General features: G+C 39.1%; 1 long non-coding RNA gene across 6 annotated transcripts in view; it reads left to right on the top strand.

Moving 5' to 3' along the window:
* LOC149794514 (uncharacterized) overlaps nt 1-17,077 on the top strand; it is a 106,573-nt gene that overhangs the window by 51,955 nt on the left and 37,541 nt on the right. The window contains exon 1 of one of the 6 annotated variants that reach the window (XR_016423039.1): nt 10,698-10,897. The exons of the other annotated variants lie outside the window; for them this stretch is intronic. This is a non-coding gene — a long non-coding RNA (uncharacterized LOC149794514). Of the gene's footprint in view, nt 1-10,697; nt 10,898-17,077 lie in introns of those variants that run through there. 6 annotated transcript variants of the gene reach the window in all.

Here is a 17,077-nt window from a genome sequence, read left to right as displayed (position 1 = left end):
TGAAACAAATTTTGGGTGATGTAAACGACACTGGCATTACGGTGATGCCCTTTGCGCGTGAACCACAATTTAATTTCTTCTTCGTCTTCTCCTAACATGTCGTCGAAAATGACCAAATGGGTTTGACGGGAGTCAGAGACGATGCCGTCGTCTTCTTTAGGAATGCCTTCCACAAACACGATGGAATCGCCTTGACTTTCTCGCAAGAGGCTGTACGCCGATTGCCACTCTTTGTAACACCACACGATCCGTTGAGGGGGCCGATCGATCAAATGATGTTTATGTTCGATCAAACGTTTGACGAATTCGGTTTTGCCTGAACCGCTAGGTCCAGCAATGAGCATGTTAAAGGGATGGCGAAGATACAAAGCCTCCCAACTGGCACGATCTAAGTGTTCGTCGATGACTTTGACAGTAGAGGAAGAGGGAGCAGAGACAGCAGAGGTAGCCATGGTGTGAGAAATGTCACTTGTGACACGAAAACAAACAAGACAAGAGTTTATATACTTTTTCAGAACACGTTTATTGAATGTTTTTTTTCAAACATGAATACGAAAGACAAAAATACATAAAAGCCAAAGGCTTAAGTACAAGGATAAAAGGCACATGATAACGATGAACGTGGAATAAACACAAGTGTCTGTACAACAATCACATCTTTTGGGTAATGTTCTAACCAGTTCAACAGGGGGTAAGGTCACACAAGTGTCCTCCCGAAAGGGTCTTTCAGGTCTGTCCACGACAGTCCTGTCCTGGGTGACGGGTTCTTCTGGCACCGTCACTAACACGGGTTGAAAAGTAACTTTTTTCCTTGAACAACTCTCGTGCATACTGGGCCACTTCTTGGGTCCAAGCCTCAAAATCCCATTCTTTCCAGGCACGGACATCTGTCCAATGGGGATGTAAGTCACAAGCTACACACACATCGTCATACACGTCTTGGGTAGCTAAAAGTTGACGAATCTTTTTTTCCCGTAGAGGTCGAGAAGTATCCAGATGAAAACGCAAGGCTTTGAGCAAAAGGAGTTTTTCGTGACCATTTAAGGCCATGGAGGTGGTAAGTACTGATCGTAAAGAGTCCACAAAGAATCGGCTGGTAAACGAAATCCCAAAAAACAAGTCACTAAGACACACACCACTTGTCGTCCCAAATTGAATGGATACAGTTCTTGTAATAATCGATGGTAATGATCCACGGTTTGAATATGGTCATTGAGTTCCTTCCACGGAATCTGTTGGATGACATGTGACATAAACCGTGGCATGGCAGCCTCTTTTTATATTCTCTTTTTTTCGGATGCAATAGACGTACTTTCTAGCCAGAGATCTTCGTTCTCCAGTAGGGAATCTAAATCTTGCATACTGTAACCGAAACGTCAGAGTTCGTTTAGGTGTTTCCTCTTCCTCTAAGTAGATTCCACGTAAAATATGTTGGTAATCCTTTAACTTGTCTTCCTCAATGTATTGCTGTAGGTGAATCTCGAAGTAACCATAATCATGAACATGTCGATCATTAGCGACCTCAAAGTTTTGAACAATGTCTGACCATTGAAAGAATTTCTGACGAATCAGTTCTTTTATACCATTCAAGTACCAGTGGTTAAAGATCTGGTGACGTATCGGATGCAATTGTTCTTTACGTTTCACTTGTATTTTCACCAGCTCTCGGTAAATGCGTTCTCTCAACTCCACAGGCAAAGCACGAATGTTCTCTTGTAAAGTATCCATGAATAGGTCATACTAAATCCTCTTTGGTCTGACACAAGAAATGTACTCTTTGCACAAACATGGTTTCACTTCAGTGTCGAATTTAAATCGTTGAGTCACTAATCTACACATTACAATTCGTTCAGAAGTTTCCTCTTTCACCAAGTTGACATTGTGTGAAAGATGTTGGTAATTCGTTAACTCTTCCTCTGGAATTCGATGCAATACGTTTACAATGTAGTAACTACAATCGTCCATACCAAACCATTCCTTTTTATAACCAGGAGGTCGTTGATCAATGTCTGTCCAATGGAACACTTTCAATTGAATCAGTCCTTGTATAGCCTTCAGGTACCAGTGGTTCATACACCGGTGACGTATCGGATGCAATTGTTCTTTACGTTTCACTTGTATTTTGACCAGCTCTCGGTAAATGCGTTCTCTCAACTCCACAGGCAAAGCACAAATGTTCTCTTGTAAAGTATCCATGAACAGATGATTATGGTAAGAAGTTACTTCAATGTCTCGGTCCCACTAAAGGTAAGTAATGACAATTCGGTGACCATCGAGCATGTTCTACGTAGGCCGAATCTTGCGGTTCCCAGTGGTGAAGTGACACACCGCAACTGAAGCACTTGACTTTATCTCCTTCGCCCAAGTAGAAAAATCCGGCTCTGGCTAATTCTTCGGGGGTCGGTCCTCCCAGATACTTTGGCCATTTTCCTTTGAACGATTGAAGACGATTTTCAAAGTCGCAGTATTCCGACAAACGCACAGGAAACGAATATTCGTTTTTCACAGGTTCGTTTCGATGAGGGTTGAGTGACATGGGTAGGAGTTTGCTCAGGGCTGGATGACATCCGTAGGGAGGTAAACGTGAAGGTCGACATTCCCCTTTAAAACGAAACCCAGTAAAATGTCCAAGAGGACGAGCAGCATCGCTTTCGCATCCCACAGGTTTGACACGCACAGCATCACTTTCCATGACAGGGGTAGGGGCACTAAAGTTCCCATGATGCTTTACGGCATCGCTCAGGTCACAAGGTACAGCATCGGTCCCATCGCAAGGCTCACAATCGCACTCGTCTGCAAACTCCGTTACGCAATTACAATGGTAACCACATGGACAATCGCAGTCTCCTTCCGGACATTTTCCGTCGCAATGCCTGGGTCTTATCCATCCAGTATTAGTCACACTAGAGGAAGATACAACTTTTTTACAATCCCCAAACTGGAACGATGTCTCTTTCAAAGTATTCATCTTGTTTGCTCGGTCTTGGTAGTCACAATGAACTATCGATCTTGACCATAGCCCCCTTTTTATACTAGTCTCAATGCAGTCTCCAGCTTGTACATCTTTCCTTTTTTACGTTTTTTATGTCTTGTTTCGGAAGGTACCGTCTCTAAGGTACCGTCAACATTGTACCGTAGTGTGATGGGTGGAAAGGCCATAGAAAGGTAAGGGCAGTGCGGAGACCATCGAGTATGTTCCAGAATAGCTGAATCTTTATAGATACATAGATCCATTCGTAACTTCAGTCCGCAAGCGAAACACTGTACCTCGTATCCCAATCCTGACTCAGGTTCCAAGTAGACAAATCCTGTTCTAGCTAAAACATGCGAAGAAGGTAATCCTTCCCTATCCGTAGGCCATTTCTGAAACGTGTCCAATCGACGGGCACAATCACAATAGTCAGGTAAGAAGACTGGAAAATGGTAGGGTTTGAACTTGGAGTTCTCATCGGGTTTCTCACTCGATTCTTGCTGTGGCGAAGTCATCTTTCTGGTGGGTGGCTATCCTCTTACAACCAATGTTTTATACCAACGTGTCCATACGGTAAGGTGAAATGATTGGGAAGTCGAACTCGCTTCTGGTATACAATTTGATAGACTTTTTCCAAAGGTCGACTGACGATGTGGTGAGTGGGTAAACGTACAATCTTGTTCGGTTGATAGGTGGTCACTTTAAAGTTTCCATCCTCTCCCGATTGCAAGGCTTCTTTCAATACCCCAAAGTTGACCACTCGACTGGTACGATAATTCAGAGTCAGTCCTTTCACTTTGCACGTCGTGTGCACTTCTCCTTGTTTGTCCCGGTATTCGTAGCCGTAATTTTTGGGACCGCCACTGACGAAACTTAGAATCTTGTCGTCGGGATGCTCGTCTGTCCAGGCTCCTAAACGGTCTCCTTCGATGTCAGGGTGCTGTTGAATCGGGTGATGAATGTAAATGCAACTGTCCGTGTCAAAGTACAGGACGCGTTCTTCTAACAGTTCTAAAGCTTCGTACAATTTTAAGCGAGCATGGGCTGTCACGTAAGCCGCAATGATGACATTTCCAAAAGGGTCGTCTTGTACAAAGTCCAGATCTTCTTCGTAATTGACCAAGATCAAATCCTCTCGAACGACGTCCACGTGTTTCATGTATTTGGTTTTGTCGTGAATCATCTGAAAGTAGCGGGAAGGTTCTGTCAAATATTCCGTCTTGGGTAAACACGGGCGTTGTGCCATTTTACCCCACAAGCAATTTAACATCACTTTGGCAAACGATCGCCTGCCTTCGTTTTTCTCGATGTGGTCTAAAGTGATGCCTTCTTGTTCGTAGTATTTCTCTTTGAATTGTATTTGGTCTTCGGGAGTGTGACACCAGGAAGGATAGCCGCTGGCTTCTTGCTTCAGTTTCAAAAAGGCATCCACGTAGTCTGCGAAAATGCCTTTCTGAGTGGGGTCACCCTTGTGGTATTGTTGTGTCTTGGGAAAGTGGCAAATTTCGTACACTTCTAACAGTTCGTATCCCATGTCCAAAGCTTTGAACAATTCTACGCTGACCCAGGTTCCCGTCAAGGCCCGTTCTTCCTGGCTGTGCTGACAAGGCTGGTCTTGGTTGCACGTTTCGGCACAAGTACGGCACAAGGGAAACATCAGTTTGCCTTGACAATGGTGAGGTAAGACGGGATGGTATAGGTTCGTGGGAGGCAAAACTTTACACTTGATCAAGCCTTCGTATTGTCGAATGTTGACCAGGTCGATGTGTTCCGTCAACAATTGCGGGTGCCCTACAGGAAAGCGACAATATTTGCACACGTAGGGATACAGCGAACACACGTCCAAGTATTTGATTTCTTCTCCTTTCTCTTCGTCGGCTTGGTACAGCAAACAGGTGGCATTGGTCCTTCCTCCGTACAAACTATCCCTCGGGTTCAGCGAGTCCATCAGCTTGTAACTTTCCACGAGGCGTTTAAACTCGGGATCGGTTTTCATACGGTGATCGTATTCGTGTTCCCACATTTCCACCACTTGGTATCCTTGCTGTTCTAACTTTAGGCGTCGCTGACAAGTGTCCTGGTACAAGTCTTCCATGGTTCGTTGCAAAAACTGATTTTTAGTGCCACGGTCAGGGTAACAAACGGGACATCCGTGAAATAAGCAACCGTTAAACTCGTACACGATCTTGGGGTTTTCTAAGTCCCAGCCATCGACCGAATACGTTCCGATGGTCTTTTCGCCCCCTCCGTTGCGGGCATGCTGAATCCACTTGTCTTCCTTGTCGCACAAGTAATGTAACCAACGTAGGGCTTTGACCGAGTATTGACGTTTGACAAAGTGGGTCGTTTGAGGGCTGATGACAGCCACGGTGTTTTCAGGCATGAATCGTTGTCGATACACTAGGGAACACGCTTTGGCAATGGTGCAAGCTTCTTTCAAAGGATCCACCCCTCCGTGTTCCATGAACAGTTCTCGAAATTTTCCACAGCAACGCCGTAAAATGTCCACGTCGGAACGACAATACTTTAGCATTTCTTCCTGAAAGTCGAAAGGGTCCGAGGCGTGAGCCTGGTACCAAGCGTAGAAAGCTTCTCGTTGTTCGGTACGCATGTTGTCGGGGTCGTAATAGTGAGCCTCAGGTAAATGGGGTAGAACGGCGTGTTGATTGGCTTCCGTATTGAAAAAGTGTGGAAAGTACCCTTTAGCCATTTCTGTCATTCCAAACGTTTTAGGCATTCGGCTCAAAGGCATGGCCAAATAGCTCATCGAATCTTTAAACTGCACTTGTCCCACTTGCATGAAAATGATTTTGGCTCCGTTCAAAGTGACTTTAGGACGTTCGGTGCCATGTTCCGTATAGTACCTCAAAAGAAACTGTCCATCGTATCCGGAGAAATTGTGAGCCATCACTGTGGCATGACGATGACAATCTCGGTAACGTTCGATGTCCTCTTGGCTCCATGTCTTGTCGACGGGGTCTAAGACCCATTGGGCAAAATCGGCTAACGTGTTCGGTCCTCGAAAGATTTTTTCACGCCCTCCAGGAATTTTGCTGCAGTGAGGGCAATAACTGAAGATAGGTTCTTGAATACACTTCTCGCACGCTCGATGAGCCACGCAGAAATTAGGGATGTGAATGCCAGTCTCTTGCATGCATTCAAAATCGAAAAAGATGAAATTGCCTTTCTTCTTGTGACCGTCCTCTTTCTCTGGTGGGGGTTGGTATTTTTGCACGTAACATTGGTGTTCCAAGTCCACGATGTGGTGACAAATGTGACATTTTTTCTTTCCTCGACATACGTGTGCCTTGGCATTGTTGGTAAGTATGCCTTGTCCACACGTAGAGCACAATCTCAGGAGTTGACAAGCACATTTCTTCTGTGAACCTCGTGTTTTCAAATGTTGTTGGTAACAGGTAGGGCTGACAAACGTGCGCAGACAAGTTGAACAAGGCACTGGTTCTTCGCTCAGACAGGGTGGAGAGGCCAAACATCCTGGGCATTTCGATCCACAATGCTTGTGTTGCTCTCGATTGTTATAACCATAATCACATTTCTCACAATAATAACCGTATCCTAGGAATCCAGTGATACTGGTAATGGTATCGAAATGGTCATCGTGATGATAAACGTGAATGTATTTTCCGTCCTTAAAATCTTGCCCTCGAAACAACAAAGACCCGCGCACTTCTTGAGGGTGCACTTTCAAGGTGTATCGTGGAGCTAGGGCATCTTGCAATTTTTGCATCTCACGTATGCCACAGGGTGTGTCTTTGGACATGCCAGCTTGTCGTAACAGGAGTTCTGCTTCACTTCGTTGTTTGGCTCGATCGGATCGTTGAATAGTTTTCCAGGTTCTTTTCCATTCTACCGTGTCGTTCTTGTTGGCATAGGTTCGTCCCACCACGATGGCACGGGCTAAACACATCTGGTCATGAGGATTGTGAATTTGGACAAGGCTACGCTTAATGCTGCGAAGGTCATTCACCAATAACATCTTTTTGCGTCCGGTTCCTTGAGGAGGAGAGACGTGGGTCATGTCCAATGTGGCTTTTCCATCGGTGATGTCAAACTGGTCATTAGATTGTTGCACGTGTTGAATCTTGTCCATGACTTTGGAAGCGGTCAATTCTGCAGGGGTGCTAAACTCGATCCAAACAGGGGATTTCAAACCGTCGTGTTGTATGGAAAGTCTCAAGCGATCGTCTTCTTTGGGTTGACATTGTCGCTTGAGTGAAGTGAGCAGAGAATCCCACACTCCGGTGATGAACCCTTCTGCTTTCTCTAACGGTACTTCGGACTTGAAATCTTTAAACTTCACCGTGTATTTGTAAGCCGTGGTTCTAAATTTTCTAGAGGAGCGCTTTTCCGTCTCTCGAATGGAATAGTATTTTTCAGGGTTGACTAAGGGTGATGAACTTGGTTTAGAGGGTTCTGATTCTGGTTCACTCATGTCCTCTTCAAAATCACTGGCATGAATTTGTGCCAAGATTTCAGCCCTGGTACGAGGCGATAGATCACGTTTCTGCCTCTTACTTTCTTTTTCTTCTTTCTTCTCGAATGAATGGGATCGTTTCATCTTGAAAGCAAAAAGTCAAATGACTCAAGTTGAAACACCATGAGCTACTTTATAGTCATAGCAGACCAGCGTATATAAAAGGGTGTGTGTCTTGTCCTTTCACTATTCATTTCACTCTCAAGCCGAGCACAACGATGGAAGAGACTAACCAGATGGAACGTTTCGTCAGAGCTTTGCGAGGGGTCATTAGAAAATTCTCTTCAGACCAGCCTACGGACTACTCTCCTTCCTTTCGAGATAAAAGTCAAGATACTTGCTATATCTGTCAGAAGAAAGGGCATTGGTCTTCAGAGTGTCCAGACCGTCAAAAAACAGGAGCTAAAAAAGACAAAAGTCAAGATACCTGTTATTATTGTAAAGAAAAAGGACATTGGTCTCCAGATTGCCCAAAAAAGAAACAAGAGGAGTCAGAAGAAAAGAAGGATTCTTCAGAAGAAGAGAGGGATTCTTCAGAGGAAGAAAGCAGACAGGTGAAGAAAAAGAAACAGGAGAAGAAAAGAAGAAGGGAAGAAAGTGAGGAGGAAGAAGAGGAAAAGAGTGTGACGGTGAAGAAATTCAAAAAACAGAGAGACTAAACAAGGAGAAAGAAGAAGTCAATGAACTTTTTATTAAAGTGTTGTGTTGTGAATTGTGAATTGGATTGTAAAAAATGGAGAAAAGAATAAATGAATGATATAAGGTAAGAGTCTTTGAGTTATGATTTTAAAATAAGAAGCTACACTCACGCACTCATACACAGACACGTACTATAAGGGTAAAATGGGTGGGTTATTTTTTTTTTTGAGTTATTGGCAAATTGAAATTGTATTTCTTTTCGAGATATGTGGGTGGCCCTGAAAAGGGCCTTTTTTACGATGTAGGGGTGAGTTTAAGCAATCAACTTTAACTGTCTTATGCCTTTGCCACGGCCAAGGCCTACTTCTGGACTGCGTAATGTTGATGATGATGATAATGATTGGGTTGAAATCACTAAGGGTGGTACGGTAGGCTTAGTCACAGGGTTGACGTGTTTAGCTCGGGAAGGTCGTATTCTCTTCGGTCGTGATAAAGAAGTCTGATACATTTGTTTCAGACTTCTTAACTCCGCTAAAATATCCAACAGTACCGTGACCGTTTGATTTTCACCCTCTTGTTTCTTTGCTGCTACTTCTTCTTGCTGTTGTTTTTTTCTTACCTCTTCTTCTTGTTGCTGTTGCTGTAAGAGAAAAGCCTGTTCCGCTTCCTTTTGTCGTTGCATAAATTTCTCCAATTCTTCTTTCTGTCTCTGTCTAAAATTCTCCACTTGCGGTAATGAAGAAGGTAACGAAGGTTCCGGAACAAATTCTTGCGAGGAGAGAAAATCGACAAAATCCCAATTCACCTCTTCTGAAAGTAAGTCCGGGTTCCCTTGGGCGGTCTCCGCTGCTGGTGCACCCCATTGGATCGTTTTCTGAGTTTCCGTCATGTTGAATCACTGTCGCATAGATTGACTGCACACAAGCGCTAACAGATCTATATTGACTACGTGACGTCACAGACTGCTCTCTTCGGATTGGATGCGGGCTGACTGAATTCTGTAACGCGTGTTCGGATTGGTGAATGAACTCAATCCGTTTCAATCCTACCTGTCCCTATAAATAAGCGCAGTTCAGTGCATTGATTCACCTATTGTAGGAGCCTCAACATGTGGACCGACGTTGAATCTTCAACCCTTGTGTCAACAATGATGTTCAGGACGGACATACTCATGTATGTCCGATCCAAGTGGACCGTTGTCCACAGGACCAGCAGCAGCCTGTGGATAAGAAGAGTCTATATAGAGAGACAAGGTTGCCTCAAGAGGACTCTGATGTATGGCCCTGCTGTAAGACGAAGTTTGAGGACAAGAAGATGTCGCAAATGCCCTTTATGTTAAGGGCATATTAACATAAACCAAAGGCCCTTTTCAGGGCCAGCCATATTTCTCGAAAAGAGATAGTCTTTGAATTGCCTACCCCTTTTTTAAAAAATTTTTTTAAAATTTAAAAAAAAAATCCCATGTTAATTTCCTTTGTCGCTATATGTTCCCACGATTTTTCTCCATGTTCAAATCCCCTTGTCGCTCAACAGTCCCACGATTTTTCTCCATGTTAAATTTCCCTTGTCGCTATATGTTCCCACGATTTTTCTCCATGTTAAATTTCCCTTGTCGCTATATGTTCCCACGATTTTTCTCCATGTTAAATTTCCATTGTCGCTATATGTTCCCAAGGGGTCCTGTAATGCTAATTCCCATTGTCGCTATCCTATCCCACATAACTACTTGTATGGTTCTTCATGTCAGATGAATTTCGTATGCACAAAAGTTCTTCTCCGCTGACTGAAATGTTAAGAGTTAGTAATTAACCTAGTTTTGTAATGTGATGTTTATCTAACTGGATAAATCAGTCTTTAGTACATTGACAAGAAAATCATAAAAAATTCCTATTTGGCTGCGCTGGGCTATAAGTCATAAACTAAACAGGAAACTTAAGTCTCAGTAACAATAATAGTAGACCTATGATATAAGGAGGAGGACCTCCGAATAATAGATCTCGGGAGAAGTTAGAAAGTGTAAGATTATAGCAAATTACACCTGGAAATATAGTCCATAAGTTCTCGCATAATGTGATCCCTTCAGACATTATTGAATATATTATTATTCCTCCTGACATATTTACTAACAATACAAATGCTCATATACGTAACACATTGTGTCCAAAGATTTCCTGAAATGCCAAATGTCTAATGTGAATTGAATCTACAAACAATATTGTGCACATGTTTTGATACTTTGTGTATGCTGACAGTTTCAAAATATTCATGAATAAAATTTCATATAATACACTCGACGAACCTTAGTACAAAAATAAAAATATACCCAATAAATAAAACTTAGAGCATTCAATAAAGTATTCAACATACGCATATAATTTACTTCAACGTCTTTGGCAATGTTATCACCTGACTGAAAGATTGGTTATGTTTTCACAACAAATACCGTGATGTATCCTTTGCAAATGGATATATTTGATGGGTATTTGTTTATGATCTTCTGTCGTTATTTTCCTGTGTTATGTACACTGTCAGTTTAGTTATCACAGGGTCTGAAATAAGCATATGGAAATGTCAAAAACAAATAGCAACTTTACTTATGTCTAGATTCAAAGACCGAATATTGCAGACTCCAGGCTCCAGTCTAATCTAAGCATGTTGCAGCACACCAGCAGCTGGTGTAAACATATTATTCGGTAATTGTATAAATGGGAATGCTCCAGACACAAGAGAGGCACGATATTAACAGGGATGCTATATATATATCTTCAAGGAAAAAGTATTCGTGCTGTCAGGTATGTGCTACGGAAATAAGATTTTGTGGATTAAGTTATTGTTTTATCCGTATGTATTTTGTCTATAATAACTTTCATTTATAGCGTAGGTTTATCCTTTTTATATACTGCTACGGGTTTAAAATCGATTAATATGAAAATATATAACATTACACAAAATGAAGCGATTTTTAAAGTTTTTAATTTGGGCAAGGGAAAGGATATATGTCACTCAGCACACGGAACATGTGCTCAAAGCTATAGCAAAATTAAAATTCAAAGCAAAATTGCCAACATTTCTATATAGGCAATTAATATTACTTATAACCGGTACAAACATGATAGAAGCAATTATAAATGAGGATTCGGATTTATATAATACGTTTAACAAGGAAACTATTATTTTTGAGAATGAAATTGATAAAAAGGAGGAGAATGAAATTCATTAAAATGAGACTTTGTCAACCTTCTTACTCAAAATGGAAATTTTTACAGATTTTAATCTTCAAGAAAAAAGATAATTAAGACTTTGTGCAAGTGCCTTTTATGTAAAAAATATAATGTCAACGAAATGAGACTCGATTTCAATGATACAACACATACGAGTGCTATAGAAAATACAAGCCCCCCCCCCCAAAAAAAAACCAATACTATTTTTCATGATGTACTACAAAACTTATTACATTAAAAGAGATTTCGAACTATGTTTGTAGACAAGATTAATAGCATTTAAGCAGAATTTAGAGAAACGTCACCAGACTTTCACAAGTCTTATCCTTCTTCTCTACATAAGTATTATGTTTTCTTTCTTTCACTTCATAATCTAATTTTAACAATTTGTACAGACTCCCAATCAGTTGCTACAATTCCTCTCTTTACAACGTCGGCATGAAACTGTATTCCTAGAATAAATGTATGTGATTGTTTTTGAAAATTGACTACAGCACAATCTATTATCATCACCATTGTATTTTACAAGAAATCTACACCATTACCAAGAATTGCATAGTTTTTCATTTTAATTTTGAAATATATTGCTGAAATCTTGCAGTAATTGTTTCGCTCCGAGTCATTTTCCTACTCATTCAAACATTGGGCGGTCAAATACATTGTATGAAGTGGTTTTTACAGTTCAAACTGGGTAATATATATTATATTTTGAACTCGACCATATTAGAGCCATATTTTGAATGAGTCCTTTATCTACTAGTCCATGAATACGTTCCTGAAATAGTGAGTCATCCTTGTTTTTTATCAACGAGGTTTAGAAGGTGGCAATTATAAATACGTTTGCAAGCATGTAAAACATAAACTAGTGTAGGTTCTTGACAGCCGTAATATATTCTTTTATTCAGGGCCATTATCACCTGTATACCATTCCCGGTTTGTAAGTGTCGAAACGCCGATTCGGACAAATGTACAGATTGCTGTAAATTAGATTACATTACTTATGCATGATCTTCTGTGGATTGATTGCAAGCTTCGTGATTCCAATAATAGTTTCATATCTAAATGTAGATTTTGATATGTTTCTAGTTGATAAATGCGAAGAAAATATTCCACAAAAAGTATTTGCCGTCAATACTGGCTAAGTTATTTGATTGTATTTGATATCACACTGTGTTCCATATCTGTTGAATGTATCATCATTTTCAAATTTCGAATCATAATACATTGATAATTGTTCTATAGGGTTTTAGGTTATACTTTAATATTGTTATTACTTGCTTGTAAACATCTTTACCTGGATCTGAGTTCAGGGCAATGGTATTTCGCTGGGGAAAAGAATGGTATACCTGGTGTTTAACACGTTTTCCAGTATAAGTTTAGTAAATTGGAAAATGACCCACACACTGGTTCTGTTATTGTATTTTTGTTTTCAATATTTAGATTATTTACATCAGAACTATTCATTCTATACCTTGAGAGTTATAATCTTAGAAGATTTATTTCTTGAAATTATTCAACGGAATTCCAAAGTGCATAGTAATACCTTGGGACTAAATAACTATTTTATGAAGTAATTTAGAGACATTTTGGATTATATCATTGGCACACATACAAAATCTAGCACATGAACACTATTCCAGGCTATTGGTACATTACCACTTTCATTATTATAATTCTACGGAACACTACTTGAATTTTGTAAAGACATAGCACATTGAATGTTTTGTGTAGGATCAATGACGTTTTCTAATGGATCCAATAATACTATTTGCAAATGGCCTTATTAATTCCAAGATTCGGTTGCACAGTAGTCTAATAAAAACATTTGCAATAAAATGCACAAAGGATGTGAATTTGAAAACGAAATTGAACCTGGATAAAACAAACTCCTACAAAAAAAAAACTGAAACTTGTACATGTTTACTAGTTTTAAAAAAAATACTATATCTACTGGAGAAATGGAATTAATATTTGAATGCTGTGAACACACGAAATGTCCAAATATAATGTCCATGTGAAAAGAAAATTCTACTAGCTTCATTAAGAAATAATTCCAATAGGAACAAGATAGCACGTTCCATATCTGTCTCACTGAGTATACTAAATAGGAAAAATTAGTTCTAATAAATATCTAGCTAGCAGAGCAAGTGCGTCCCAAAATTTCCAATGTTAAGATCTTTTGATTTGGCAGACTTCAAAGCATTGATCGTGTCCAAGAGAGAGCGAGAGAGTTATGTGAGCGGGATGGTGGAGCTGGTTGTAGTGGTGGCCACGGACATATTTCGTGTAAACTGTGCATATACTCCCATATTTTTATATTTTAGTCTTAGGGTTGGGATCAATGGGGTAGGAGTGATTTTAAATAATATTTAATTACGTCCGAGCTGTTTGTCTAAGAAGTGTGTAAACATAAAATCCTTTCTCCACAATCGGGAACTCAACCCCTGTGTCTTAAGTATTGAGATCCCAACCGATATCCCATGATGGCCAAGAGAATAGATAGACATGCGTGCAAATGACCATTATCATGCCCAAAGAACGTAGGTACTATATAAATGTTTGGTTAAATGCAGATCTTTATCATAAAACAACGTATACAACAAGAAGACTAATAAATATATACAAGCTTGTGGATCGTGTCAATAGTATATATAGTTAAATACTACTCATCGAAATTTAATAATTAAAAAAAAGCATAAATTCGTGAGAGGACAAAACAGTGATCAGTTTCACTTTTTCATCAAATACCAGTTGATATATACTTTTCATTTTTTCAGGTCAACAGTACGATTAAATTATTAACAAGATAAAGCTCTGTAACAAAAGGCATTGTGAAAACAAAATCACATACATGAGACAATTGTTTTCTCGGTTCGCGTGATACGCAACAATTAAATTTCACTTCTGTGATAGACCCTAGATAATTAGCTATCATGCGATGACTTAACCTTCCTGGTCGGGGGCAAGAGTTTGAATTAGAATACGTTTTGATAAGGGTCAGACAGATATATTAACTTGGGGTTAAAAGTAGTAGGAAACGACAGAATAGATACAATTTGTGCCACTTGGAAATAAATGTCATGAAATGTAAGAAAAATATTAATATAGGCAGAATACAAACAATTATTCCGATTTCGATGGTTTTCTTAAAAGTGTGGACCATTAGATAAAGGAAATCTCGATTGGTTAAGCTATGGGTTGTGTGTTTTCCAGGCAAAATTCACTGTTTTAAGTAATTTACATCGCAAAATTAGTCGGTCCAAGGTTTTCTGAGGAAATGGAATTATTGACTTGGAGGGAGTAGAAGTATTCTAACGTTCTAAATTGTCCATTGGAAGGATGTCTGGAATGTGTAAACACGGGACTTAAAGGAAGGAAAGATTATGCGTCATAGTAAAAGAGCAAGTCTCAGAAGCCCCAATTGCATACAGTATGTTTATTGGTTTAAGTATGTAATTACTTGTTGCATGTATTAGTTTGCAATTCATAGATCAATTTTCCTTGAATTCAAAGTTAATTGTTTGAGTGTGAATTTGAAAATAAAATTGAATTTCTGGTTCAAATGCAGCATAAATATCTCGACTCTTATCAACACTTGCTGTTTTTTTAAATTCTTTATCCCGTGTCCAAATGGAATGCAATAATTGGAGACCGTTTGATGTTGTGAACAGAAGAAATGTCCAAACGTATTGTCCATGCGAAATAATCCACTTGTTTCATTAAGAAAAATTTCCAGTTGGAGCAAGTCAACATGTTTCCAATCTGTCCCAAATATCCAATTTTCAGAATTGTGTGGCGTACATTTAAACATAATATATGTCGAGGAGAGAGACAGACAGACAGACAGACAGACAGAGAAAGAATCGTGTGTGAGTGGTGACGGTGGTAGTACCAGTATCGCACGATAGACCAACATGACCCATGGACTTAATTATATCAACTTCGTTTGAATTGCACATTTACTTCCATATCTTGTTCTCTTCATCATAAGGTTGAGGTTAAAGGGATAGAAACGATTTTATATACATTAACGTTTTTCATCAGTTCCAGTTAGAATATGTTGTTATTGTTATTTTTTCTAAATAAACGGTACAATTAAATTATTTTCAATATATAGCTTAAATTTATCATCAGTCTTTTCTCCTTCCAGACAACTAATTGCTTTATGGACGAACCAAGTGTTCATTAATTAATATCATCGTTGATTGCGCCAAATATTCACTTTAAGGATATGTTATAATGAACCCGCCTCATAAAGACAGAGCGAACCGAGTACATAGTTTTTTTTGGTTTCATGTGTGGGAACGATTGCTCGTGTGTGTACCGGCAGCGGAAGCTATGTTTACCATCGGTGCACAAATAACCAGAGATATTGCGGTCAATTAAAACTTAGCAAAGGAAACCTTTGAGAATAAATCCCAATGAAAATGCTTAGTCAAAATTCATTTCGATCAGTTTGGATTCTCCAATTGTTATGGATTCGTCTTCAATTGGTTTTCTCAAAATATTCTTATTGTCGTGTATGTATCAATACTCGCGCTATATCTTGATCTCTTCAACCATGGAAATTCAGGTCAGTTCGCCAATGCAAATGAATAGCTCTTTGTATTCATCCTCTATACTAAGAGTATCTTCCCATTAGGACGCAGTGTTGCATAAAACGTTCCTTCAGGAATATCGCCAATACAACCTCTCATAAAAAGCAAAGCCCTCTTTGCTCTTGTTGTGACATCCGCCACCTCACCTTGAAGTGAACCGGTTTTCTAAGGAATAAGGGTAATGATTGTTACCATTTGAAAAGAGATAATATTTTACCTTGCAAGATCGAATTGTTTATTACTATAGAGTTTGATAGGACTTTTCCATCTAGTGATATGTTAATATATAGTCAATGTTTTTGTGTTGTTGCTATTGTTGATAATCTTCAAAATTACGCCATTCGTAATCAATGGAAAAAATACTGAACATATATTAGAAAGCAGAGTGTATTGTTATATACAGCTTCTTGCTTGATTTGTTAATTTTAAATGTAATCAATCTGCATGCAAGTGGTGAAAAGTCTACAAATAGTCTCAATGATCAATTTGTATTATTTTGAGAAAATCAGTTACACTACAGACTGATTGTAGGTAGTCACACACAGCTGCGTTAAACTTGTCAAATGTAGATAGAAATATAACTAAATTAATACTTTACAGTAGAAATGAGAAAATAGGATCCTACAAATGGAGTACTGCAAACAAGTCTAGTGCTAAAAAATCTCCTTCAACAATTCTTAATGAGTATTTGCATATATTCATAAGCTTAATTTCTAACCGTTTTGTAATCAATCAGACTACACATATATATATATATATATATATATATATATATATATATATATATATATATATATATATATATGTGTGTGTGTGTGTGTGTGTGTGTGTGTGTGTGTGTGTGTGTTGTTTTTATACAATAGTTAAAGCAGTTAATAAATATTCCGTGTCATATGTTTATTTAAATAATCTTCAACACGTTTATTAAGTAGTCTTCGTCTTCATTCATATTCTGGTTATCTGAACTGACTAAACAGATCTATTGATAGTACCAAGCGATACTGATGTGGTAACTGATATATTCACAACCAAACTATTATAATTCTCAACTTTTTGTATTCCTTGTAAAACTGTAACAATTAGCTCAATCGACAAACTGTTATTTGACTGCCAATTAAGAAACATAATAAAAAGTGATAGAGGGCGCAAATCT

This window comes from Sinohyriopsis cumingii, chromosome 8 (genome assembly GCF_028554795.1).
Source record: "Sinohyriopsis cumingii isolate HCF-2022 chromosome 8, ASM2855479v2, whole genome shotgun sequence".
Taxonomy (NCBI): Eukaryota; Metazoa; Mollusca; class Bivalvia; order Unionida; family Unionidae; genus Sinohyriopsis; species Sinohyriopsis cumingii.
This window is presented reverse-complemented; position numbering and strand designations above follow the sequence as displayed.